Source organism: Xyrauchen texanus, chromosome 35 (assembly GCF_025860055.1).
Source record: "Xyrauchen texanus isolate HMW12.3.18 chromosome 35, RBS_HiC_50CHRs, whole genome shotgun sequence".
NCBI lineage: Eukaryota > Metazoa > Chordata > Actinopteri > Cypriniformes > Catostomidae > Xyrauchen > Xyrauchen texanus.
In genome coordinates this window covers 33,350,612-33,377,767 of record NC_068310.1, presented here as the reverse complement: position 1 = coordinate 33,377,767, position 27,156 = coordinate 33,350,612, and the positions used below count along the sequence as shown (strand labels likewise).

At 40.5% G+C, this 27,156-nt stretch overlaps 1 pseudogene; it reads left to right on the top strand.

The window, feature by feature from the left end:
• The first annotated feature begins 5,977 nt into the window (after positions 1-5,977).
• On the top strand, positions 5,978-8,712 carry LOC127628583 (N-acetyltransferase 8-like; annotated as a pseudogene).
• The last annotated feature ends 18,444 nt before the right edge of the window (positions 8,713-27,156 follow it).

Here is a 27,156-nt window from a genome sequence, read left to right as displayed (position 1 = left end):
TAATTTTTGCTTGCAATAAATTTTGTTTCGTCAGGGTACACGGTTACTTTTCAAAACTTGATCTGACACTGAATGCTCCAGCAGCCTAATTTACACCTAGAAAACTCCTGATGTTGTTACAACAATGCAAAAAGCACCTTGAAGTGAAAATCAGTTCTCCTTTCCTGTTTAAATAATCAGTCGCATGATCATGCAGGACACCTCAGGTTTTCAAATCCATAAGGATCTCTTTCTCAATGGTGATGAGGCAGTGATGACAGCCGACTTATCAGCAAGATCTCACACTCTTATATATATATAAATAAATACATACTGTATGCATATGTATTTTTTACACATATAAAATGGATGACTTTTTATGTCCCATGGCGAACAAAATAAAAATTCTTAAGTAATGACTAAACGATTACAGTATTGTATTCATTTCAACATTTTTAAGTTAAGCCTTGGTTGTTTAATGTGATGGAATCCTTTGAAATGAGCTGAGTAATGACACTAAAACTGTTATGTTAAATTAGGTAAATGTTTTAATTGAGTTGAATAAATGTGATGCCACTGAACATTTAAGTAATCTCAGTGATTGCTTACTCATTGATTACATACTTTTAATAAATCTGTTTTAAGACATATACAGTATGAAGAGAGCCTAATTCATTAGCTTAACATCGGGTTTGTTGTTTTACAGAGAAACATCCACTCCAACTCTGTGGTGGAACACACAATCTTCTGTGAACCACAGAGTGCACTTTCTCCACCATCATTTATTAATACAGCAGCACCTGAGGTCTCTGTGCACAAAACCAGCACACCAAATCAGCGTCCCCCGGTCGACAATTACACTTACACAACAGTCTCCTCCTAATGAAAACTGGGCAAATGGTACTGCACTTGCACACTCTCCATCAGAAAGATTGCTGTAGTGCTGACAGGTTTGGCCCTTTGTGTCCATCTCCGTAAACCTCCGAATATCCCTGCATGTTGTTGAGCAGGCATAGGTGCGTGGCTTTACTTTAAGTGTGATAGATAGAGTGTGGTGTAGACCTGCTTGCCTGCCCGTATCGTGTCCCTATTCTCCCAAAGAGGAAGAGACCAGCATCGAATTTCAAAACAGAGCTTACAGCTACCTTTTGTTTCCCCTCAATCTACGGCGACTGAATTTTGTCACACTTTTATTGGTTTTCCACCCAATGGCCTTGATTCTAGCCATTATTGAAGAAGAATGCTTTCGGAAAAGCAGCATTTCTCTATTATTTGTTTGCTTTACTCAGCGTTACTCAACTAAATGAGACATGTTCTCAGTAATATGCTACCTGCACTTTCTACGCTGCTTCAATGGATAGCATGGCACTAATTTGCGCAAGTTTTAGTTTGGCTGGATTAAATAGAAAACATTTGCGATGTACCCAATCGAGTCGGAGTCTTGATCTTATGGTTGAGGTCTACTTGAGACCTCTTAAGGGCATATAAGTGTCAATTGTGAAGCAATTTAGTTTTTTGTCAGGGCGGATCTATTAAGTTATTAAAAAAATACATAAAAAAATGTCATGAGGTTTAAATTTCAGAGACAGGGACAAATAAAATAAAATAAATAAAAGTCTCTTTAAAAGCTGCAATTCTTGAAATAAAAGGAATAATTTAATGAGTAGGGCAGAATAATCTTTTATTATTATTTATTAAAAATAAGCAGCGAAACAATTATTTTTTACAATATTATTAAGATTTGAAAAACCTTATGAATAAAATTCCAAAAAATGTGTAAAAAAAAAAAAATCAGTTTTATTTTTTTTGGGACAATTTTATGAAAAGGTAAATTGAACCCTGTGAAAGTTATTAATATTCCAGACTCAAAAATGAATGATATGTAAGAAAAAAAAAATAGAAAAAAATATGAATATATACGTATATATATAAATACAAATAAATCTTTTTGAAATAATTTTTTGAAATTGTAAGGAATATCCAGGGTTCAGTTTAAGTTAAGCTCAATCGACAGCATTTGTGGCATACTGTTGATTTCCATAAAAAATATTTTCAACTTATCTCTTTTCTTTAAAAAGTAAGGCACTTACAATGGAAGTGAATGGAGCCAATTTTTGGATGGTTTAAAGGCAGAAATGAAGCTTATAATTTCAGAAAATGCACTAACTGTACATTAATTCTTCTTTTAAAACATGTGCATTATTTGAGCTTTAAAATGTTTTAAATTGTCATCTTTATGGTTGTTTCAGGGTTTTAATGTTTACAGCGTTACGTTGTCATGGCAGCTAAGTTGTACATTTGCATATAACTTTACATAGAAAAGGTTAGTAAAAGATTTGATCAATTTTTGTGGAAGTCAACATTATGCCACAAATGCTGAATATTCCTTTTATGATAAAGTTGTGTACACAAGGTGCAAGGAAAGTATTTTAATACCTTTTACTATTTAACACCATGATTCTTTGTTACAGCTGAAATGTGAAATTTCTGAACCACTAAGGTTGCAAAAATTGCAAAAATAAACCATGTTTTCCAACCGCTTTTCCCCGAATACAACATGATACAGCAGATAGTCCTGCCTCAAATTCACACCACTGGTCGAGCCAATGTTGCTTTGATGGGCTGGATGGATGGACAAACAAACAGGAATGTTTGATATAACCACAGAGACACAGTACTTACACTTTTCTTGGAAATCAAATTCATGGTGGCAAACTTATAGCTGACTTGAAAACTTTGTTACTGCTTTGTGGTGTAATACGTATATGGAAACTTACAATTATATAAGTCTGATTTTTTCAATATCTCACTGTATTGTGATTTGACTTTAACTCAGAAGGCAGAAGTGAGTATTTTTTCCAAATGAAATGAGACCGTGACATGACCAGAACTAATGGCCAATGTACTGTATAATGCAGTTATTAAAGGTAGTTTTCTGAATAATTTATAATAACTTTGCCGTTTTGCTCAATAACAAGTTTGCGTTGGGAAAGAGAGATTACATTTTAATAATAATGCATTTTCAAGGATTCGATTATATGCTCTAGCCTGAATTTATTTATTTATTTGCAAGGATTGCATCAAATTTGTTCCTAAAAGTTATTTACTAAATATTTACTATATAAAAAAAAAAAACTAAATAAATACAAATCCTCTCATCATTTACTCACCCTTATGCCATCCCAGATGTGTTTGTCTTTCATTCTTCTGCAGAACACAAAATAAGATTTTAAGAAGAATATTTCAGCTCTGTAGATCCATGCAAGTGAATGGTGAACAACATTTTGAAGCTTTAAAAACCACATAAAGGCAGTATAAAAGTAATCCATACAACTCCAGTGGGTTAATCCAGGTCTTCTTTAATCAAATAGGAAGCTACCACAACCCTCACACAAACACAACCAATTTGATTTGGTCATGATCTGATTAAAGGTTACCAGGATAAAGTGGGTCACCGGTGTGATATTCTAAATTCACAGACATGCATTAAATTACTCTGGAAACTTAAAGAGTCCCCTTGACCCTCACCTTCCTCTGCGATACATGAGGGGCTTTTATTCATTTAAGCGGCTGTAAGGAGCAGTTTCACTGCAGAGGAAATTGAATCTTGTCTGTTGTTGTTGGTATTTATTGCCATATCAGCAACAAGGGCTATATCATGGCAAGTACAAGTTATAATCAAAAAATATGAAATATATTAAAACATAAAAATAACACATATGTTTCACAGTCAGAGTAATATTGAATCTGGTCTGACATCCACGGATTTATTGCTTCAGACATTGTCACAACAACCCTTGCAGTTCACATATCAAAACAAATGACATAATTCTACATTCCTTTGTCTTATACCATCCGAATACAAATATAAGAACTTCATTGTACATTTGGTAGCTAAAGTGGGCCCAAAAGGTATGTAAGCACTTACAAATTACTTCAAGTCCTCATCAAGTCATATACAGTATATGCTATATATATTACTGCACTAAAGCAGGACTTCTGTTTCATTTGATTTCATTTGAACACTCAGAAAGATACCACTAAAGTGCCCTCATTCTCACACCATTATATGTAAGGATATTTGGTAGTGATGAATTTAGAAGGGAATTTAGGGTCTTAAATATGTGAACTATGGACTAAATTAAACTGTCCTTATTGTACATTATTCGGTAATGAAATGTATAGTGGAATTAGTCGCGTTCGACAACCATTATAAATTAGATAAATGACAAACATCTAGATTATTTGTCTGAATAAATTCTCCACCATTAAAATCGTGAAACAACGTTTCGTTGTATCCACTCACAATTTCTACTGTAAGGAAGTAGCTTTAATGAATGTCCAATAAGACATTCTTTCATTAATATTTGTACGTGTATGTAACAAAACATGAAAATCCCTGGATACAAATCATACTGGTTAATTACTTGGTTATACAACATGGATAAAACATTACACACATTTTAAAGAGGTACATCAGGCTATAATCATTAATTTGTCAGTTATACAAGTTACCACAGTTCAAAGCAATTTTCAGCATTACCTAGCGAGCCTAGGTATTGTATAAATCATGGATTTAAACGCATTCTGTATATTTTAGAAGGTTAAGTCGGTAAAGGACTGTGACTTTGTGTAAAATGTTCCTGGATTAAGATGAAATGCCCTTTTTAAGATGCTGTTTGCTGAACAATGATCACGATGTGGTGATCTGATGAGTAAGTGTAGCAAACTGGTTTATATCGGAGGACAGAATCTTGTGTGTCCCGAGTCTATCGGGAACTCCAAGAGTGTGTGTTCTGTCTTTTATTGCTTCAACCTTTGAACTTGGGGCTTCTTTGCAGAGGTTTTCAAGTCATATGGGATCTAGACAAGGCTCTATGTTAGCATTATTGGCCAGATGTGCGACTCACTGGCACCAACATCTTTCCATTTATGATGTTGTGGAATTCCAGAATTAAGATTGGGTAAATCCCAGATTCAAATCATGTTGTTGCAATTCATCTGCATGTATAATACTATAATACTTACTACTACATGGCAATGGGATAAATAAAGCCCTTTTGGGCTTTATAAGAAAGATTTATATAATACTCTGGATATATATATTTTTTTATTAATGAGTTACATTTCAGTGCATTTCAGGAAAAGACAGCTATTAATTAGTACAGCAGTTGCTTTTAATTTTTCTTGCTAGACTCAAAGAAAAGGAGACACAGAGGGAAAAGGATGCATTTAGGGTTTGTTTGCTTTTTGATCAGAACTTCATTCAAGTGTCAAGAACAGAAAAAAGAATGGGAGATCCAAGTGAATGGTGACTGAAAATCTCCTTTTGTGTTCCACAGAAGAAAGTCATTCAGGTTTGGAACAACACGAGGGTGATTCAGTGTTGACAGAAATGTCATTTTGTTGTCAACTATCCCTTTAAAGACCAGGGATAAAATACGATGCAATCTAAATGATTCACCTACTGTGTATCAGTACTGTGCATCCGTACCATAAATGAGGAGCTACAACTGCAGCAGACTGTGAATAACAACATTGTTCTTGTGTTTGAAACTCTGGGCTTGTTCTGCTTTAAATTGTGTGTCCTTATAAATAAGACATCATAATTCTGGACTTAAATATACTGTCAAAAAACATGTGGGTTTGTGAAATGCCATCAGCACTTAATAGCATTTGCTTGTATTTATTCCAGCAGGATTTTGAGATCTGAGAGCATTTTATGGTAAAATGTCGTGTAAGATCTTTTAGCACTGGGGTGGGCAGGCCCACTGTATAGTATCTAAGGAACAATAGAAATTGAGCTAATATTTACTGTGCAGGTATTACACCTCCCAGGTGTGAGAACACATTAAATGAATCTTATAAAAGTGGGATTTCAAACAGAGAGCTAATCAAAGACCCATTAGGTTTGTGAAGAAGAGGTTTGTGTTAGATTGACATATGCCAGAACAATGTGTTTTACTGCCGTCATGCACAAAAAATAAGGAAAGTTGACATGCCCTGTGGTGTGACATGCTACAGTGTGAATCCAGGTAAAGTGGGACGCTTACATTTTAGTATTTAACATGACTTAAAGAGCCAATGAAATCAAAACTGGAGTTAGACTGTTAGCTTTGAGGCCATGTAGAGCTCATAAATGTTGACAAAAAGTCAAACTTTAAACTTTAAGCGTCTTTCAAACAATCAATCAGTTGTTACATGAATAGTTTGGCCAACTATTAAAAGGTGTTTGCAGTTAGCAGTTTTAGCATGTAGACCTGGCAGTGATAAACCTCATATCAATGAAATGACACAGTTACACCAATCTCATATCTCAAAATTGCAACCCAGGTCACATTCGCAAATGGCAAACAAGTCCAGCCCTATAGTCATTGAGATATGCTGGCCCATGTCGATCAAGCAATGCATATGAAGACCTCATTACACAGTCAGTCAAAGATTAGAGCTGATTTGATGAAATACAGATGAGACCTTGAACGTGTGTGTGTATGCCCCATTACTTTAAATAAGCGGCTCTGTGTGAGGGTATTTGTCCCACACTGTGGCTAAAGTTCCCAGAGAGTGAAGGTAAGGAGAGGGAGAGCGCATCTAGTTATAAAGAAGGAAAAGGCAGCGATGGCAGGGAAAAGTAACTGTAAGTCAACATTTTCTCTGTGGAAATGTGTTGAGGAAGGTGTCTCAATGTGCCAGGTGTGTGTTGCTGCTAATGAAATTAGCATGCATGGAATGGAATAGCTTGTGCTTTAGTAAATTGCTAAAAATGCTGTTCATTTTGGCACAATATGTAATTTTCTAATTGTTTGTGTATATTATACATGTACTGATAGTTATGGTTAATTAGCAACTTTATTGTAAGGTTTTCTTGGGTTCAAACTGAATGTCATGTTTACAAAATTTCAATTCATTTAATCCAATTAGTTGTGTTGTAGTGAGATGAAATGGCATGTTTTCAATGGAGATAGCTTTATTTCTGATACTTTTATGAAAAAGGGCACATGGGCACCCAATGTTTCACATATGTTTATTTGATAATGTCTTTAAACATAATGAACATGCATGAATCTATCATGCTTCCACATGCACACATACGATTCTGTTTTTTTGTAATGTTCCCTGTCTTCTCTTCTTCTGAACTTCATTCCTTCCTACCACATTTCCTTTCTTTAAAACTTCTTTCCTTCCACCCAACATAACTCCAACATATCCTTTCATCCTCTTTTTCTGCCATTCCTTCCTTCATACCGCACATCCTTTCTTTCACCATTCCTTCATTCTTTTCTTTCTCTCTTCATTTTGCACTTTCTTCCTTCTGCCCTTCCTTCCTTCCACACTTCCTTCTTCCTTCCCTCTAAACTTACATTCTCTCTTCCACCCTTCCTTCATTCTTTTCATATTTTCTTTCTTTCTTTTTTCCTTCTGCCCTTCCACACGTTTCCTCAATCCGTTTCTTCCCTCCTTCTAAACGTACTTTCTTTCTTCCATCCACCCTTCATGATGTCAACCTAAGTTCCTTCCTCTTTTCTACTCCCTTCCTTTTCTTCCTGCAGCACATCCTTCTTTCTACGCTTCTTTCATTATTTGCATCCTTTCTTTCTGTCTTCCTTCTGCACTTCCTCCCACAATTCCCTCTGTCCACACTTCTTTCCTTTCTCCACCCTTCCTCCCTGCCGCACATCCTTTCTTCCACCTTTCCTTCATTCTTTTCATCCATCCTTTCTGTCTTCCTTTAGCACTTCCTGTTTTCTGCCCTTCCTTTCTTCCTTCCTTCTAACCTTCATTCCTTCAACATTTTCTTCCTTCTGCTTGACCTTTTTCCTCCCTTCTTTCCTTCCTTCCTGCCATGCATCTTCCATCCTTCATTTTATTCCTTCCTTCTGCACTTCCTCCCTTCCCTCCACATTTCGTTCCTTCTAAAACCAGTTCTACAGGATTTTCTAAACTCAACATATTATGTCAATATTGAACTGATTTTCGTTCTCTCCCATCTCTCTTATAGTGCAGTGTGTAATCAGGCCATACAACCCCACAGATAAGGCTGCAGTCATCTCTCTCTTCCGCACTGGGATTCTGGAAAATGTCTACCCAGCCTTTTTCAAAGCCATGAGCCACCCAGACCACATCGGCGTGACCCTCAGCATTTCTGTGGCTGGCTACGTGCTCTGAGGAAGCTCCTACTTCCAGGCCTTGCTCTTCGGAGGAGCATGGGCCAGTTTGGTTTACTATTGCTGCCATGAAATTTATGACGGCTACCTCAAAAGAAAGCTGGATGTGGAAATGGCTGACATTCAGGCCAACTTCCTGGATAACCCGATGAATAATTTCTGGGTGGCTGAGATGGAGGTGAATGGGAAGTCAAAGTTAGCCGGGCTCCTGGCTATAGTTGGCATCGTGGGCATAGTACAGAGCGACAGGAGTGATGGATATATTGCTGCCACAGAGGATGTGGCATCTCTAGAGGAGAGTGCGGAGGAGGTGTTTCAATTAATTGTGCCCTTTTCCCATAGGCGCAAAGGTCTGGGAACCCAACTGGCAGAGACAGCCATAGAGTTTTGTAAAGAGCAGGGCCTTTCAAGTGTGGTCGTAGAAACCAGCTCTCCGCAGAGCACAGCTAATTCGCTGTTCTACAAACTGGGCTTTACTGTAACTGCAGTCCATAATGAAACACCCTCTGTTACCTTGGTTTCTAAACTGGCCAGGATCAATGTAATACGAATGGAAAAGCATCTCTAAAATGTGTTAACAATGTTAACTTTTTAATAACTTTGCAACAATACAGAAACATATAGTATATGTCACTGACTTTATTCACACTGCACACAAATCTAAATTACAAAAAAAAAAACAAAGTGATATCTTATCTAACCATTCAGACTAAGATGCACTACAAAACAAATCTGATTTTAATCAGATTTCATATCACATATGGATTGTTTTTGGTGCTACAAAAATTTCAGGTATTTGCTGCATGTCTGAACAAAGCCAAATTTAAACTAAATCCATCCCTACACTATCAAGACTGCAAACTCACTCCAAAAATCACGTCTGCATGCTTGCTCTGGGATCACCATCATAGGCAATTGGTGTGATGAGGAGGAGGGCGTGGCCAGGCCGTGATGACGCACGCCTGGCGCAGAGTTGTCTAATCTGAAATCTAAAAACTGAATAGTAATGTGAATAGACATTGAGGTGTAAAAGCATTATGCAAACTTTAAGCTACTTTTACATTTTATTGAAAATTTTAAACCCATTGCTTCACGGGAATTCAAGCTAGTTCACCTGTACTCAAATCAAGGTCCCACTGTCTGGAGGAAGAGTGGAGAGGCACAGAATCCAAGTTGCTTGAATTCCAGTGTGAAGTTACCACAGTCAGTGATGATTTGGGGTGCCATGTCATCTGCTGGTTTTGGTTTTCTCAAGTCGAGAGTCAATGCAGCCCTCAACCAGGAGATTTTAGAGCATGCTTCTGCTGACAAGCTTTATGGAGATGATGATTTCCTTTTCCAGCAGGACTTGGTACCTGCCAACAGTGCCAAAACTACTTATAACAGTTTGCTGACCATGGTATTACTGTGCTTAATTTTGCCAGCCAACTCGCCTGACCTGAACCCCATAGAGAATCGTTTGGGTATTGTCAAGAGGAAAATGAGAGACACCAGACCCAACAATACAGATAAGCCGAAGGCCACTAACAAAGCAACCCGGGCTTCCATAACACCTCAGCAGTGCCACAGGCTGATTGCCTCCATGCCACGCCACATTTAACTTTTCTACGATTTTCAATTTTTTTGTGATGCACCTGTATATATTTGAGATTAAAAAGTAAGTTAAATGATAGAGTCAATTAATATTTATAATTCATAGAAGTCAGTTCTTTATGATCATCAAGTTAAGTGAACTTATCACAAGTTTTGGAGATGCCATTAGTCAGTTAAATTGAGGGAATTAGTTTCCTCAATCAATAGAGTAGTCCACTTATTAGAGTTTTCAGTGTGGATGGAGATGCACAACTAGACAGAGCCCAGACATCAGCCACCCGCTCAGATCTCATCAGAAATTCAGTCCAGAAGGTGATGAATCCCCTAATGACATCTCTGCCTTATGCCTCATAATGCCACCGAGCCCACTTTTAACCACTCTGATGGGTATTAGCCTTTAGTATTATTATTGACACCATGCATTAGGATGGCTTTTAAATCTATTGTCTAAATTGCACATTATGACTTCAAATCATGCATATGCACATATGAGGAAGGGACACAACAATGTCAGGGCTGATAACATCACAGTGTTAATGCTGAATAATTGGCAGGTAATAAGATGTGTGACTATGCATTTTATAGAGTGGTAGCTATTAAGAAGATTCTACAGAGACTTGATATCATTTTGAAACATACATATTTAATTAATCAGTTAAGTTCCTCTACACTTGAAAACCAGCAAGGTTATTTATCAGTTTACAGTGTGTAAATACATCAATGCGAATTCTTAATTCAAACATTGAATAAAATGAATCTAATAATACATTTACTTGACAGTATCGGTATATATATAAAAAGGACTTATTATAAATAGGCCACTTTATATATATATATATATATATATATATATATATATATATATATATATATATATATATATATATATATAATCTTTTAGCAGACATTAAAGCAAAGAGATAAAGGGAAAATGAGAGATGGTGAAAGTGCAGTTCTTTTTAATGATCACACCCCAGGGGTTTGAGGGGGAACACAGAAATCAACACATACACACACACTAGTTTTTATATAATTGTGGGGACTCTCCATTGACTTCCAAGCATTTTATGGATTTTATACAGATATACTTTCTATCCACTAACCCTACCTCTAAACCTAACCCTCACAGAAACCTTTTTGCTTTTTAACATTTTCCAAAAAACATGTTTTAGTATGTTTAATAAGCCATTTCCCTCATGGGGACCGCTGGATGGGCCCCACAAGGTGGGTGATCGCAGGTTTTACTATCCTTGTGGGGATATTTGGTTCCCACAATGTAGTATAAACATGTACACTCACACACACACACACACACACACACAAGTATGCACACACACACACACACACACACACACACACACACACACACACACACACAGCTGAGTGCAAGGCAGGTAAGGAATGCCAAATAATTTTCAAAGTTCTGCTCACATTCAATGTGAATTTGAGGGTTGCAAGCTGAATGCAATATCAGTGTCATGAAATGAGAATACATTGGCTAGTGTTGTTTTCTCTGGATAAAGTATATATTAAAATGTTTAAATCTCATTAAAGCTATCAGTACACACCAGGAGCATATTGCAGTGTACTTAGCCTAGATCAGATTTTTCATATAGTGCACGTTCGTAGCATAATATGTCCGTGGACTTTTTATTTTATTTTTTATCAACACCAAGACTTCAGTTTAATATTTATATGTAGGCCTATTTGAAATGTTTAAGAGAAAATGCACAGTTAAAAAATTTTTTGTCTTGTATGTTTAAACCTCAAAAAAAAAAAAAAAAAAAGAATCAGATTTATGCTTAAAACAAGAACAATTAATAGCCAGGAAGGTAGGAAAATGCATTTACATTTATTTACATTTACATTTATGCATTTGGCAGACGCTTTTATCCAAAGCGACTTACAGTGCAATTATTACAGGGACAATCCCCCCGGAACAACCTGGAGTTAAGTGCCTTGCTCAAGGGCACAATGGTGGTGGCAGTGGGGTTCGAACCAGGGACCCTCTGATTAACAGCCCTGTGCTTTAGCCACTACGCCACCAGCACTCCACATTTAATTCAAGATATATTCTTTGAAAACAAGTACATATCTCTTGTTTTAAAGAGTTTTAGATATGTTTACTGGAAACAAGGCAAACATCTGGATTTAGAAAATTATTGATTTGCTGCATATGTTAGTTTGTAACTGAGTGGCATTTTTTTCTTCACCATTTTGCTTTCACTAATTCATTTTAAATGCTCCTTTGGTGCTCCTCTAGTATTACAATATATGGTCATAAAAGCTGCATGTTATACAATTATGAAGTGTTTAGCAGAATTCTGTTTAAAATAGCTTTCGATGATTGAGTATAGCATGTCACACCACAGAACATGTAAACTTTTCGACAAAGTATGTCAACTATGTGCAGTTTTTGTGTTCCTGTTATCTAGTGTCACTTCCAGTTTTGAGTATTTTACCAGTTATCACATCAGAATTTATGTGGAAACAAATATTCCACAGAAAACTGTAATCATAATATAAGGATCGCTATAGTTTGCGATTTCAGAAGAAAAAATTAAATAGCATGTCCGCAGTCAGCAGAACAGCTTCGAAGACACTACAAAGTCACATTCAGGTCACTAGTTGAAATAATTTAAGAGGCATTGCCTCAGAGGCATTTTCAAATCTGATATAAAACAATGACATTTGACACATGTGCCTCATAGAGAAGAATCCAGACAACTTAAAAATGTGATACTGTGATTAGTGTTCAAAATGGATCAGATAACATTCATGGTTGAGTTGAAACCAACAAATAAGCACAGCTTACAGCTCAGCCATACACAGATTCTGGAATTCATTTCCAAGCTTATGTGAATGTAGAGTCATGTGGTGTGGCTTATCATGCTGTCAAATGGTTGAGTAGCTGAACTAGGAACTTGCTATCAAAAGTTTTGATTTTGAACTTGATTGAAAATTTGGAAAAGCGCATAGGATGGAAGAATCGAAGCAAGGCAGATTTGCAAAATGAGCCCTGTGTCCTCAAGTGTCACTTCAAACATTGCCTTGGCTCAATTGCCTTTCCATAATAAAACTATTTTGGTTTATTAAACAATAAATATGGTTGATTTAAACCACCAAGTTGAAACGTGAATTAAAACGAATCGGTTACCTAACGTAACCTCGGTTCTCTCTAGATGAGGGAACGAGTATTGCGTAAGCTAGCTTACGCTACGGGAAAGATTCATCTTTTCTGAGATATTGAAGCCAAAAAATTATCCTTAATTTTGTATCATTTGTCAACGCAGTGCAGCAACTGCAGACCTTGAGCGGGATAGCTAGCGAGCTCATTGGTTGCTCTGCGGCAACTGCTGCAGCCTATAGACGAACTTGGGCGAACTCGCGTCCAATGAGAGGCATCCGCGCGCTTACTGCATCAAAGCCTGCCAAAATGGCCGTGGCTAGAGTGCATATAAGCGTAGTTCGTGAGGCTGGAACCCTGGTTTTCATTGAATGAAGCGAAAGTCGCCGCGTGGCGCGAGCACGGCCGGCTACGCAATACTCGTTCCCTCATCTAGAGAGAACCGAGGTTACGTTAGGTAACCGATTCGTTCTCTTACGAGAGATTCTCTCAGTATTACGTAAGCTAGCTTACGCTACAGGAATCCATTGTTAACGCCGTCGCGCTCAAGCATCCACTGCATGAGCCCCGGGGGTGGGGGGACCCGGGGGAGCCCTTGTGAGTGGGGAAATAATATTTGGCCGGCAAGAGTGCGGGCCAGTGTGTGTGTGATACATAAGCACATAGTGGGAAGGGAACGACAGAGCGGCGGTGCCGGTCTGTGTGGAATGAGTCCCATCAGTGCAGCTCACCAGGGGAGCTGTAGCGTATTAAACCGCTAGTAGTTTCAGATTGTAAAATCTGACAAAGGTGGAGGGGGAAGCCCAGCCCGCTGCCACACATATGTCGTGAATGGAAATCCCGCTGGACCATGCCCACGATGAGGCCATGCCTCTAGTGGAGTGAGCCCTAATGCCCAACGGGCATGGCAGGTCTTTTTACGCGTATGCGGCAGCAATAGCGTCCACTATCCATCTAGACAGTGTCTGTTTCGAGGCGGCGAGACCTTTGGTGCACCTCCAAACGAAACGAAAACTGCTCAGAGCGTCTGAAAGAGGCGGAGCGGGCAGTATACAATCTCAGTGCTCTGACTGGGCAAAGGAGATTGGCATCGCTTTCGAATATCGGATGCTGGCAGCGCCGATAGGGAAATGACCTGTGCTCTGAAAGGAGTACCGATCACCTTGGGAACATAGCCGTGTCTAGGCTTTAAAATGACCTTGGAGTCACTTGGTCTGAACTCAAGACACGCAGCGCTGACAGACAGCGCGTGAAGGTCTCCCACACGTTTGACTGATGACAGGGCAGTCAGAAAATATGCTATGAGGAGCACCGAGTGACGCGTTTCCCTGATCGTCTGCATTACCTGTGGCAATAGCGAGACGGGAGGGAAGGCGTAAAGTGGGCGGTTGGGCCAGTCCTGGGCCAGCGCGTCCTCGCTTTTCGAGAAAAATATTGGGCAGTGAGAGTTCTCTTCTGACGCTAAAGAGGTCTATCTCTGCTCTGCCGAATATGCGCCATAACTTCTGGACTGTTTGAGCGTGCAGGGACCATTCCCCTGGAGGAATATTGTCTCTGGACAGTCTGTCTGGGCCGTCGTTCAGGTGGCCTGGCACGTGCATCGCCCTCAGTGAGCGCAGGTGGCACTGGGACCAACTCAGTATGCATTTCGGTCAGATGGAAGAGGTTCCTGGATCTGACACCGCCCTGACGGTTTAGGTAGGATACCACAGATCTGTTGTCCGAACGGACCAGGACGTGGTGACCCTGAATGACCGGGAGAAAGCGCATGCGCGCACTCGACCGCTATCATTTCCAGACAATTTATGTGAAGGAGCTTTTCCTGAACTGACCATAGGCCAAAACCCGAGAACCCTCGGCAGACCGCGCCCCAACCCGTGTTGGACGCGTCTGTCGAGATGACTTTTCGGCGAGATACAGCTCCCATCGTCACTCCCCGCTGATACCATTCGGCCACTGTCCAGGGCTGCAGAGCTGAAATACAGGTCTGAGTCACCTTGATCGGCTGGCGGCCTGTGGCCCAAGCCCGGCGAGACGTGTGAGTGTTTAGCCAATGCTGAATCGGGCACATGCGCAGTAAACCCAGGTGAAGTGCTGCTGCGGCTGAGGCCATGTAACCTAGCACTCTCTGAAATTTTTTCAGAGGCGTGAGCTGTTCATCTGAAAAGATGCGGCTAGTCGCTGAACACGGCGCGCGCGCTGTGTAGATAAGCGAGCCGTCATTGCCACGGAGTCTAGTTCTATTCCAAGGAAGGAAATTGCCTGACTGGGCTGTAGTGAGCTCTTGGTCCAATTGACTGCAAGACCCAAACTGTTCAGATGGCTGAGGAGAACTGTTCTGTGACACAGAAGCTCCGTATGTGACTGTGCCATAATCAGCCAGTCGTCCAAATCGTTCAGAATTCGCAAGCCCTGACTCCGCAGGGGTGCGAGCGCCGCATCCATGCAACTTCGTGAAAGTATGGGGTGCTAAAGACAGGCCGAACGGAAAGACGGTGTATTGATAAACCTGGCCGTTGAAGGCGAATCTCAAGAATGGCCTGTGACGGGGATTTATCTGAATCTGAAAGTAGGCATCTTTCAGATCGAGAGAGATAAACCAGTCCCTCTGGCGCGTATGCGCGAGGAGTTTCCTGATTGTAAGCATTTTGAACGGTCTTTTTGCAAGCACCTTGTTCAAACCCCTGAGATCTAATATTGGTCTGAGGCCGCCGTCTTTCTTGGGAACAAGAAAATAATGGCTGTAAAACCCTGACTCGCTCAGCGAAGGCGGCACTTTCTCTATGGCCCTTTTGCACAGAAGGTTTGCTATTTCTGAACGAAGCATGCAGGCTGCTTCCGTGTTCACAATAGTTTCGAGCTGCGCTCTGAAGCGGGGAGGGCGGCGATCGAACTGTAGCAAATAGCCCTGTTTTATTGTACTTAACACCCATTTGGATATCCCTGGGATAGCTTCCCACGCTTTGAAGTGTAACACTAGAGGGTGAATGGCCAAATCACCCTGATTGCTGCACACAGCGCGCTGAACAGAATGTGTGAGCGCGCATACTGTGCTTATGCATGACTGCTCGCAGACAGCAGAGACAGGCTGTTCTGTGAGTGACTTCCCGATTGAGGTGAATGGGGAAAGAGTCACATCTGTTAAGTGATGCACGAGCATAGTCACGGGCACGGGACTTACATACAGAGAAGTGTTTGCTGGCCGTGTGACAGAGCGGGCAGAGAATGGGCACGCGCACGTATTCGTGAGCGCGTTTACTGACTCTAACACTCGAGCGGGCTGTGTCCGCTTTATGTGAGTGGGCTCTGATCGGGACACGGGAAGTGTAATGCTTGTGTGTAGAGGTGAACACTGGATTGTGGGCACATTTTCTACACATAAGGCTGGTCGTGTGACAGAGCGGCCAGAGAAGGGGCGCGCGCACAGATTCGTGGGCGCGTTTATTGACTCTAACACTCGAGCGGGCTGTGCCCACTTTCTGTGAGTGGGCTCTGATAGGAACACGGGAAGTGTAATGCTTGTGTGTAGGGGTGAACACTGGATTGTGGGCACATTTTCTACACATAAGGCATGTTTGCTCTTTACAAGATTTATTTGGGTTGCCGTGAAAACGGCGTTTGAGTGCAGGCAAGCGGGCAGTATCACCGGCTTGTTGGCTGCTGAATCCACCACTGTAGTAGCCTGAGAGAGGGGGACTGACAGGGGGCGAAGCTTTGACGGTGGGACTGAGCAGTCGTTTTTCAACAAGGCTAGGAGGACTTCGGTTGCTCAGGTTTCAGCGCAACCTTAGACCGAGGCCCGCAGGGGGGCGGCGGTCTGCGGCGGCTGTCTGAGCGCGATCGAGGGCGGCCGCCCTGTCGACGCTGAGAAGTCTGACTTTGTTGAGCTGGGCGCTGTGAAGAGACTCGTGCAGGAGGCTGGTCACGTGGGCAGCCTGCAGAGAAGCTAGCGTGACGCGGCAGGAAGAGGTTCATGGCTTGGGTGGCTTTCTGGACTTCTGAAAAGCGGTCAACAATGCCACTCACCGCGGAGCCGAAGAGACTGGTCGGAGAGAGCAGTGCGTTGAGGAACGTGGAGCGCTCTGCTTCTCCCATGTCAGCTAGCGTTAGCCACAGGTGTCTCTCGGTCACAGTCAGCGAGGCCATGCACTTCCCTAGAGCTTGGGCTGCAGCTTTGGTGGCATGAAGGGCGAGGTCCGTCGCGCTTCTTAGATCTGTAACAGCCTCTGGGTGCCTGCCTTTCTCATCCCACTCCCGAAGAAGGTCCACTTGGAGGATCTGTAAGATGGCCATGGAGTGCAAAGCAGATGCGGCTTGGCCGGTGGCAGAATAGGCGCGGCCAACATAGGCGGAAGCCGCTCTGCAGGCCTTAGACGGGAGCACTGGCTTAGACCGCCATCTCGCGGAGGGCGGGCAAAGGTGTGCTGCTACCGAATCCTCGACCGGGGGGATGGAGGAGTAGCCCTTCTCAGTGGCGCCGTCCACCGAAGCGAGAGGGGTGGAGACGTGGGAACGGATCCTGGCCAAGAAAGGCACGTTCCACGCACTTTCCAAGCTCAGTGTGGAGTTCCGGCAGGAAGGGAGCGGCCCGGCCGCTGGTGTTGCGCTGGCGACGGCTCTGAAGAAAGCAGCCGTCGAGTCTGTTGGGAGCCTGCTCAGGGGCGGTGACCACTCGAGCCCGAGGCGGTCGACGGCCTGTGTGAGGAGGCGTGTTAGTTCCCCTTCGACTCCGGCGTGGGTCCTGCTGGATTCCTGGGCCGTGGAGGAGGCGTGGGAGCCTGACCACTCCAAGCCATGATGAAACAGCCCTTATCCTCCGCCTCGTCCTCCGAGATGGCCGCAGTGCGGCCGCTGGGCGGCAACTGCGCGTCCCAGGGGGGCGGGGAGGTGAGAGCGATGCTCGAGGGAGAGGCTCCGGCGAGGCAGTCGCTTCTATCACCAGTTCTGGCAGCCTTTGGGAGCGGCGCTTTTTCCTGCGCGGCGGAACGGCATGCGGCGCGGCAGCTTCGGTTCTGAGCTCTTCGAGTCGAGCCCGCAGGGTCGACATCGGAAGCTCCTCGCAGAGGTCGCATCCGCCTTCAGCGAGGGCGAGCTCTGCATGCCCCAGTCCCAGGCAGAGAGCGCAGATGATGTGGCGGTCTCCGGCGCTGAGAGGGGCGCGGCATGAAGCGCAAGTGGTGCGAGGCATCTTAAAAAAGACGCTTGTTACTCTTTTGTGAAGTTCGTTAAGAACTAGCTTGCTCTAAAAAAGGATACGTCACCGGATGGCGTAGCTCGCAGGATGGCTGAAGTTGGCGGAGACGGCCGGCTTCTTCGAGCGCTGTCCAAGCTTGCTAGATGCCCCTCGAACAGCAACGCGGCTTCCAGTTCAGAGATGCGAAGAGCTTCTTGGAAGAGATGAAAATCAGGGTTCCAGCCTACGAACTACGCTTATATGCACTCTAGCCACGCCCATTTTGGCGGGCTTTGATGCAGTAAGCGCGCAGACACCTCTCATTGGACGCGAGTTCGCCCAAGTTCGTCTATAGGCTGCAGCAGTTGCCGCAGAGCAACCAATGAGCTCGCTAGCTAGCCCGCTCAAGGTCTGCAGTTGCTGCACTGCGTTGACAAATGATACAAAATTAAGGATAATTTTTTGGCTTCCATATCTCAGAAAAGATTAATCTTTCCTGTAGCGTAAGATAGCTTACGCAATACGAGAGAACCTCTCGTAAGAGAACTGTTGTGTAATATGTGAAGGGGGAGGAGAATTATGCATGCGTCAAGTGAATAACCAAAATACGTAGTTGTCTGCATAGGGTGCTACCGTGCTTCCTTGCTCAAGTGTCCTCGGCAAGCTTTCTCCGTTCTTGGTCCTTGCGGTACATTTAGAGAATTTACAGAATCTAAACATCATTAATAAATGGCAGACTTTGATTGGTTTCCAGGTTCACAGACTCGAGGATGGAGGAACGAAGAAACAAGGATGTACAATTTTGAAAATGAGAAGCACCCAATGTCTCCAATTGTGCGTAGATTTCCCAAGAAGTCTGTGCTTTCAATATGGAATAAATATTTCTCGTCAAATTCTTCCAAGACTAAATTATCTGGCTATGCTATCTACATTAATTTTATAGCTTTATTAGTTAGAATTTTTAGTACTTGTGATTGGATCACCCAAGACAGATGTAAACATTGAGAAACTTTGACATGACTGACATTTCAGAAAACAGATGATTTAAGAAATATCTAGCATATTCTCCCTCGCAGCTGGAACATAGGTGTTTTTCCCCTATTGTTTATACGATTTGTTGCTTGTATGCAGACAATTATCTGCTCAGCAAGATTCAAAATCCTTGACACCAGAGTGCATTCTCTGCTAAAAAGCATTCATTTACATTTGTTTAGCGTATTAGCCACGGGCAATGTCACTTGAGCAAAAACGAAAGTAGAATCTTGTAGAAAGTAGAAACAACAGGACTCCACCTTCAAGGCTATCAATTGTCACTTTGTAAGATTTATCCATTGGAATCTGAATGACTAGCTTGCTAACTGTATTGCAGCTCTTGTTGGCCAGGATGTCCACCATTTTGTTTTTATTTTTATAACTAAAATATACTATAATGCATAATATAAAATATTGCATTATGGGATGTACCTGAACTTTTGTTGAACATTTTGGAAATTTAGCAGAGACACTTGCATACTGAAAACCTGTAGCTAATTCCTGTTGCTTATAAAGCATGGCGCTATGAATTCTTATGTCTTGTGTTGTAAATGTATACTTAAATGTAGGCCTATGCACTGCAAGTCGCTTTGTATAAAAATGTCTGCCATTTGCAGGTGTTTCTTCAACTTAGGGCACCTTCATGTCCCAGGGGTTGATTTTTATTAAAACTACTAGATTTCAACTTTTTCATTATATTTCATTAAACTGCGTTGGAAAGTTTTTACTTGGCCTTAATCATTTATTTTTGGTACTTCTCACATGCCTTTTACATATGCAGATTTGATGCGTTCAAGCCTCCGTTATTGATTCAAAAATGTTACTTCAGAAATAGTATCACAGCTTGTGCTGTTTCGAACATGTTATTGGATAAACAAGGATAGATATGAGTGTGTGTGTGTGTGTGTGAGAGAGAGAGAGAGAGAGAGTGTGTGTGTGAGAGCACCTGTTGCCACAGCCAAGCAGAGATGCTGTCAGCTTTCTGGAGATCAGTTTTCTCAGTGGAAAAATAGCCGTCCAAGCGGGGGTATTTCTCCCTATTTCGCCTTATCCGGTGAAAGAGTCTTTCACTATAGTTATTGCAATGTCCTCCGCCATTTTGAACAGTACTTTTTCTCCTATGTGGAAACTCCAGTAGGAGGTAAGTAATGAGTTGTGTAATTAATTTGTGTGTGTGTCTCAGCTTTGATGACCCGTAATGCTGAAGTCATTTAAAGCTATTTTCTAGCTGTAGTTGTGTAGTAGTAGTAATACGAGCGAGCCTGGAGCGCTGTTATATATAAACAATGATTGACGGATTCACTTCACATCACCAACTGGCTCATATTACACACAAAACAATCTTTTGCCACCACCTGCTGGCTAACATATGTAATGTCAAAAAAATTAATAAAAAATACATGTAAGAGACACTTATACAGTAACTCTTAACACATATGCACTACTCTTACACTTTAGTTTAGAACAGCATGAACACAAGCTGAGTGATACACACACAGTTAAGCGTCCGAGTACTGATGGTATACTGTATCTATATTAAATTTATAAAGACATAAATGTCCTGTGATGCATGTAAATGGCTGTTGGACATTGTTAGTAGACAAATGAAAAAAAAAATTATATATATATATATATATATATATATATATATATATATATATATATATATATATATATATATATTATGTATTTTTTGTCTACTAACAATGTATGTATAAATATTAGACTTTACTTTCTAGAAATCCACAGTGCTCAAAGTGCCAAAAGTGGAAGAAACACACATGCATGATGGAAACTATTCTTAGCACATCATGTACATATACCACATTTTACATATCTTTCGAGTATGAGTTGAATGCTAACAGGCTTTTTTGTTAAGCACAATACTTTCTCATTTGGGCAGTTTTCAGCTGTATTACATTCAATTATATATTGCATTCATTTGAGTTAATGCTCTAAGGCACTTTGTCAGAGAACATAGAGCAATGTGAAAGAATGTTTAATTTATCAGATTAATTTCTTTGAGGAAATACTAAATGATTTAATCTAACAATCAGAATCAGAATGAGCTTTATTACCAAGTATGCTTACACACACAAGGAATTTTTCATGGTGACAATAACGCTCCATTACATTGCTATATTGACATTCCTTCCCTTGACAGGAGCTGTGCATATGGCGATTACTAAGAACAAAATGTCCTCTATTTATTGAACGAATGACACTAATTATTATTAACAATAATCCAGTTTGCATTTTTGACATACCCTTGAGATGAATCAGATCAAGGTGTTTAAAGGATGCTTAACAAATTTAGCACAGCATATGAATGCTTTCTTTTCTTAGCTTAGATTGAGACTTGGGAGGTTTTAAGAATTCACAAGTCACTTCTAAGTAGAATGTAGCTCTTTGGGGTGTTAATACTAATCTTTTACCCACTCAAACCCCCTACCTGCAGTGTTAGTTAGTAGCGTTGCTATAAGTAATTAAGATAATTTAGCTACAATTCTCAATAGCAATGTGAGCAGTCTGTACTTTAGCTGTTGTCTCGACCTGATCAGTTGGTCTGTTGAGTGGTTTTATCATGATTTGGTTACTTTTCAGCTGGTCATCCTGGGAGACAAGCTAGCCATACTATCTAAACCAGCTGAGCACCAGTTTGGCCAGGCTGGAAGACAGGCTTAAACCAGCTAAAACCATTTTAAACCAGATAAGACCAGCAAATTATCTTAGGTTGGTTTAAGATGTTTTTTGTTTGTTTGTTTGTTTGTTGTTTCTGTAGCATGGTATCATTGACTATACATTTTTCATGGCAATATTTCAGCAAAGTAATTGTGTAAATGAATACACTTTTTTTAATCAGTTTCTTTCCAGCTTATCAGTCAAAAGAGTTAGCTCTCTCAAAATGGTCTAAGCAGTTTACGGTTCATTCTGAAGAAAATGGAGAACAAAAAGAACACTGAATTAATTTAATATTTAGAGTAGCATACAATCAACTGAAATCAAACCTACAAACCAATTCCATTATTTGCCATCAATAAAAACAATCTTCATTATGGTTAACGCTTGCATGTGCAGATTGTAAATATATTTTTTATTGCAAATCTAGAGTTCTGGTAAAATTGCTGCAGACAAATTCACCACTCATTAATTTCACATGCAACTGAACATGCTATGCGCAGCAAATGTTTGCCAAGAATTTGCTGCAATGCTCATTTGCATATGAAAATGTGCGAATTTGTAACAAGTTTGCAGGAAATTTATGCCAACTCTCGATTTTTTGGATGGGAGAAAAAACTAAAACTGGACATGAAGTGGCAAGGTAATGCAAATGCAAAGTCTTATATTTTGAACTCAGTGTGAGTCATTTCACCCATTAAAAGTGAACCTGTTTTTATTCTCTTTGAAAATCCACTTGAAACCAGAGTCACGTAGCACGTCATCCACCCTGAGAGACATGCCGAACACTTCACGGGGCAGGAGGGCTCTTAATTCACCATGGATGTGTGACAACTTTCGAGACTCTGCCCGACAGCAGCTGTTGTCATGGTATCAGGTGCTCGGGCTGCAGTCGCTGAAGTGCTTCCACAGGCAAGTTTCTATGAACCCTTACCTCTGGTAGTTGTGTATTCAGGTTGTGTGGATCTGTGCAAATAATGCTAGCATGATGGAGCTACTTGAGATTATGTACTAAGCAGAACCTCAAGGCTCTAATGATGTCTTGGATCTTGGCAACTGGCTAATATGTCACCTAGGGTGAGCCATAGTTTATTCTCAAATGTTCACAGTGTATAAGAACAGTTTCCTGCTAACAACATACAAATTATTATGCCGCAGTTGTCTTAGAGGTGTGGAACAGGAGAACTACACTTAGTTTAGAGACTAGCCAGAGACAGGTATACTGTAGCTGCAGGTATTGCTCCAAAAAGGGGCAGTCGCTCCAAACCACCAATATATTGGGGATATTGGGAGCCCCTTACCTAACCCTTTCCCTACTCTTATCCATGACTGGAATTGACAACCCTTTTGGAGTTGGTGCAACCCCCTTTTGAAGTATCCACGCCCCCTTTTGGTCTAACTTCGCCCTCTTTTGGAGATTCCGACCCCATTTGGAGGTCTCCGGCCTGCAGCTATACCTACTTGACTAGCCAAGTTTTCCTTGAACAAGAATTTCAGGGATATGCGCAAACACGTGAAACATCACCAGACGAACATGTTAGCAGAACAAAAATGTTAGTACATTTCATCATCATTTTTTTATGAATTTTCAATAATTTATGGGTGAACTATCCTTTTAACCAGTAGTGGATCCCGGCAAAGGCAAAATAGGCAGCTGCCTAGAGCGGTAACGCTCTCTGGGGTGGCACGAAAGGGTACCTCGAACTGTGCCGCCCGCCCCTGGCTTGCGATGTGAGAAAGGTGCCCCAAATCGAGCCACCCCTCCCCCACAGAGAGCTCGCAAGATCACGATGGGGACTGGTGCCCCGAGTTGTTCCTGACAAGTTACTCAGCCTTAAAGGCTCTATATGGTTAAAAATTATGAACGTTCATAATGTATTCTTACTTTCTGAAAAAACATAACATAATCATGATCAACAGTATTATATACATATATGTGTGTGTGTGTGTGTGTGTGTGTGTGTGTTCCAAAAACATGGCTTTCTTTCTTTTGAAGAATTCAAATGAATATTTTTAGAAGAATATTTGCGCTCTCTAGGTCCATAAAATGCAAGTGAATGTTGGCTAGAACTTTGAAACTCCAAAAAGCACATAAAGGCAGCTTAAAAGTAATCCATAAGTCTCCAGTGGTTAAATCTATGAATTCAGAAGCGACATGATTGATGTGAGTGAGAAACAGATTCATATTTAAGTCCCTTTTTACTCTAAATCTCCGCTTAAACTTTCAGACGTGAAAGTGAAACAAAACAGGCATCAAATGTGACTTTCAGATGTGAAAGTGGAGATTTAGAGTATTTAAAAGACTTAAATATTGATCTGCTCCTTATGTTGTTGTTGATATTAAGAGTGGCGCTATATCAGATCTCGCCTAGGGCACCAAGTAAGCCAGACTCGCCACTGCTAAAAACTTGCTAATAAGGGCCACAAACTTAATTCTGTGTATCTTTTAAAGATTTGTTGCCACTACCCTGGAAAACTCTAACAAATCCAATGACTAGATCTTCAGAAGCACTCAGTGTATCAACCAGGTAAAGCTGTCACAGCAAGAAATCGGTACTACGGTGGCAGACGGAGGTCATTTATCATTTTGTTTTTCCTCAAGATTTTTCTGTTGTAAGATCACGAAAGTCTGACGGCTCGCGAGAGTCATTGTACTCAGTCAATATTTTGAAAACGAGTGTTTACAGACTTTTAACGTTACTCGTCCTGCAACACTTCACTGGCTGTGGCGGAGGTAGGAGGTAGCTATGACCTCCATGGACCGAAATTTGGCCACCCCATTCGCAATTGGTGTTTTGGTCATTTTTTTGTCTTGGGCATAATTCCTCCCTCTGCCACACTCCAAAGCATTGGTTCGAAACAATTGATTCGTAAAGGTTTCGAAGCTTTATAAAGCAGTCACTATCGTCTGCAATTCCTGTCTTTTGCCTGCCTCAATGTTACACATGGTTACTATATTACCACCATATAACTGTACTAACACCATTGTTTATTGCATTAAATCTATGGTTTCTGCCAAAAAACATGGTTACTTCATTAGTAATACAGTGATGCAATGTACGCTCAAGTATCTGTCTGTATCGACAGACTCCACCTCCGGATCAGTGATGAAATCAACATTTAGATACATTTTTATCCATTATTTTAAGTAGTATTAAAGGAAATATTAAGAGTGAAAACAAGAAAGCGGATGGGAAAAAGAGTGGGACATAACACAGATACGAACCGTGGTCACTAGGACAACATTACACATTGACACACCATCTTTACACCCCGCACCACAGCAGCAACATCTATTGTTCAGTGTGTCACATATTTCTGTGGTTCCAACAGAATATTGGGGTGCAAATAGCTGCACTGTGTGGCAGATACTATTTACTCAGAGGGGCAAATAGACATTTCATTTATTTAAACTGCAAGCTTAAAGTCAACATGAAATCAAAATTAACCTTATTTACTATCTAAAAGTAAATTTTTATTATGCATAATTAGTTAGTGCATCATTCCATAGAAAAAAAACTTTTTTTTGTTAACTTTATCAAAATGAATTTATTTGCTCCACCTATGAAATGACTTTCAGCTAATGTGATGAATACACTCTACAACTCGTACAATTTCTGATGTATTCATCATTGACAAATAAGGTTCTCTGTGGTGGTAAATATGGAGTGGTGGTGGCGTAGTGGAATGGTAAGCAGAAGGTTGCTGGTTCGATTCCCACAGCAACCACCATTGTGTCCTTGAGCAAGGCACTTAACTCCAGGTTGCTCAAGAGGGATTGTCCCTGTAATAAATGCACTGTAAGTCTCTTTGGATAAAAGTGTCTGCCAAATGCATATATGTTAAATGTATAATCATATGAAATCTTTAAAAAAAAATCTAGTTTAAAACACGTGTCTAGTTTGTAGAATTTTTATCTTTTGGTCTACTTAGTTTCATACATTTTTGAAAAGCTTTTATAGCATTTTCTACCAAAAAACAAAATTATTATTTAATGACTTTATAAATGTTAAGTGGTGTAACCATCAATTGAAAGGCATTAAAATATGTTCCTTGCACTTTGAAAAATTGGTGTAGCCTATGTTATCTTTCATTAATCATTAATGCCAATCATTTTCAAACGCATTTTTCAAGGTAAAAATATTTTTATCAATTTAATGATTTTTTTGAATCGAGGGTATAAACTTCTATATGACCTGAACAAAATGTGCCTTTTTTTTTTTTTTTTGTGAATAACAGCCTACATGTTGGTTACACCAAATTACTTTGATTTGGTGGACCAATGGTTTTCAAATCCAAGCAATATTTTAAAACTAAATTGTTCAACTCTTTATCTGTTTAAGAAATATTAATAAAGATTATACTGCACTACTCATGCCAACATTGCTTTATGCCAGCACACAAGCGTTATTAAATGCTAAGTCTGAAAGCGACAGTATGTTTGAGTGGTGGCAGAGTGAGACATCAGGAGGCAGTTTAGCATGCAGTACATTCACCGGCAGCATGACGAGCAGTGATTTCTGAAAGGGAAATGGAAAGCTCATTTGCCCAGGCAGGAAAAGTGCCTTGTGTCTCGGCGTAGGTGAACTAAGCCTCAGTATATTATTAGTTTTCTGCTCAGTCCCTCTATCTCTCTGTCTTAGCCTTCCTCAGCAACGTAGCTTGGGCTCCACAGGGACCTGCGTCTGGAAGGAGTGCTCATTGCAATGAGAGATTTTGGAGGGCAAAAAACTATCCTGGCCAGGGAAAAACACTCTCCTTACACTGTAAGAAATGTCTGTAATTTTAATGGTAAAAGTCAGTAAAACTTCTACAGAAATAAAAGTTAATTGATTAACGAATATCAACTAGAAAATATGCAGTAAGACAATACATAGTTTTTACAATAAAATGTTGTAAACATTGTATTTTTTTAGATGTAAAAAGTACGAGTTTCCTGTATAATTAATGGTAAAACATTGACATTATGTTTAACAAGAGAGTACATGTACTTTTTACAGTAAATTATTGTTTAAATTACAGCAAAAAACAAAACAATCATACCCACAATTCCTTGCATGGCCCATCATATTTCATTATATTTTATGGGAATAGTTATGTTGCCTCTTATTTTTAATATCAGTTACGAATATTAGGGTGTTCTGTTTTCTATGTTATGTTCATGTTTACTGCATTATTTACATTTCGCATGTGTTACCCTAATGTTGTTTATTGTTTGTTGTGTGAGTGCAACTGAGCGTTGTCTCTACATGTTTATTGGTCATTACACCTGTAAGAGCCACTATTGATGATCTTCATGTCATCATGTGCTCTACTTATACCTTATAAAGTAAAAAGCAGATTTTTACAGTTTCAGAAAGTTTAATAGTTTATGATGTTTTTTTTTACTGTAAATTGTAACTGTAAAA